This window comes from Oryx dammah, unplaced genomic scaffold (genome assembly GCF_014754425.2).
Source record: "Oryx dammah isolate SB20612 unplaced genomic scaffold, SCBI_Odam_1.1 HiC_scaffold_28, whole genome shotgun sequence".
NCBI lineage: Eukaryota > Metazoa > Chordata > Mammalia > Artiodactyla > Bovidae > Oryx > Oryx dammah.
The window spans coordinates 46,586,594-46,589,108 of NW_024070212.1; positions in this window are offsets into that span (position 1 = coordinate 46,586,594).

The following is a 2,515-nucleotide window of genomic DNA, read 5'->3' on the forward strand; positions in this document are numbered from 1 at the left end:
TCACATGATATACTCTGCAGATTACATCTGTATTCTACAGGTTACATCTGTAATTACAACTTTATATAAAATGCTCTCAGTCTTCTGTTTTTAAACAGTATCTATTAGTTTTTCCCTCTCTCTCTCTCCTTTCTCATCCTCTTCATCTCTTTCTCTCTCTCTCCTCCATCATCCAATGGTATATTATTATCTAATTTTAATCTTTGTACTGATAAATAAGCATTTCATTTTCATTGCTTCATTTGGCAGCTTTATATTAAATTGTTTGCCAGTCAGGATTAATGAGGATTCAGCAGACCTATTCTCCCTCCTACTCCTTTTGCCTCCCTCTCTTCTTCATTAGAGGTAGTTGTATCACTCCTGCACTGCCATGCATATAGATATCACATTCTGTTCTCTCATTTTATTTTCCATAATTGTGTTAGTCTTGGCTCCATTTTTCAATAAATTTAAACTCACTACCAGAAAAGAATGAAGTAGGACCCTTACCTTATACACATATAAAAATTAAGGAGAAATTAATTTCTGTGCTGTGCTTAGTCATGTTGGACTCTTTGCAACCCCATGGACTCTAGCCCGCCTGGCTCCTCTGTCCATGGGGATTCTCCAGGTAAAAATACTGGAGTGGGTTACCATGCCCTCCTCCTGGGAATCCCTCCCAACCCAATGATCAAACCCAGGTCTTCCACATTGCAGGTGTATTCTTAACCATCTGAGCCACCAGGAAAGCCCAAGAATATTGGAGTGGGTAGCCTATCCCTTCTTTAGGGTATCTTCCTGACCCAGGAATTGAACCGGGGTTTCCTGCATTGCAGGCAGATTCTTCACCAGCTGAGCTACAGGGAAGGTAAATGTAAAAGGTAACATTATAAAACTCTTCAAAGAAAACATAGATGAAAAGCCTCACAATATTGGATTTGGCAGTAAATTATTGTATAAAAAAGCATAAGAAATGAAAACATAAATGAATTGGATTGTATCATAATTTAAAACTATGTATCAAAGACACAATCAATAATGTAAAAAGACAATTAACAGAATAAAAGAAAATATTTTCACATCACATATATGATAAGAATTGATATCCAGACATACGAGGAACTCCTACAATCATGGATCTCCAACCCCCAGGCCACAGACAGGTGCCAGCCCATATCCTGTTAGGAACTGTGCCACACAGCAGAAGGTGAGTGACAGGGAAGTGAGGGAAGCTTCATCTGCCACTCCCCAATGCTCTCACTATTGCTTGAGCCATCCCTCTCCCAACCACCTGCCATGGAAAAATTGTCTTCCATGAAACTAGTCCCTGGTGCCAAAAAGGTTGGGGACCACCACCTATAGCAATGACAAAAACCCAATTTTAAAATGAGCAAAGGATCTTTTAGACGTTCTTCAAAAAGACAAATAAATGGTCAGTATTCAAGATACACGTGAAAAGATGCTCAACATTACTAATCACTAAGGAAATGCAAATCCAACCCCCGAGGAGATACCACCTCACACACATTAGGATGGTTACTATTAAAAAAACAAAGAAAGAAAATGACAAATGTTGGTGAAGATAAGAAGAATCTGGAACCTCTATGCACTGTTGGTGGGAAGGCAAAATGGTGAAACCACTGTGAAAAACAGTACGGCAGGTCCTCACACGAGAACTACCATATGATCCAATAATTCCTCTTCTGGGTATATTCCCAAAGAATTGAAAGCCACTTGGCTTAGACATATTTGTATATCCACATTCATAGCAGCTTTATTCACAATCGGGAAAAGGAAGATGTAATCCAAGTCCTCATCGGAGGATGAATGGATAAGCAAAATGTGGCATATACATACAGTGAAAGACAGACATGCCTTGGAGACATGGCAGGTTTGGTTTCAGACCCCTGTAATGAAGTGAATATCACAATAAGTGAGACAGAAGACATTTTTGGTTCCCCTGTGTATACAAACTTAAGTTCAAACCATACTATAATCTATTAAGTATGCAACACCATAATATAGAAAATAATATACATGCTTTCATTTAAAAATACTTCATTGATAAAAAATGTCAAAGTAATTATGATAGTAATATCAAACATTACTGATCACAGAGACTTCCCTGGTGGTCCAGTGGCTAAGACTCTACACTCCCAGTGCAGGGGACCCACGTTCGATACTTGGTCAGGGAACTAGATCCCATGTGCCGCAACTAAGTGTTTGCATGCTGCAACTAAAGATCCTATGTGCCACAAAGAACCTCCAGCACAGCCAAATAAATAAATAAATAAATAAAATTTTAAAGGAAAATAAATCACTGACTACAGATCACCATAACAAATACAATAATAATGAAAAAGTCACGTGGGAACATGACGCAAGTGGATGCTTGCTTGCTTGGAAAAATGGTTTCCATAGATTCAATCAGTGCATGGTTGCCACAAATCTTCAACCTGTAAAAAATGCAGTTATCTGTGAAGCACAATAAAACAAGATATGCCTTTATTATTCAGCCTTACAAAAGGAAAGAAAT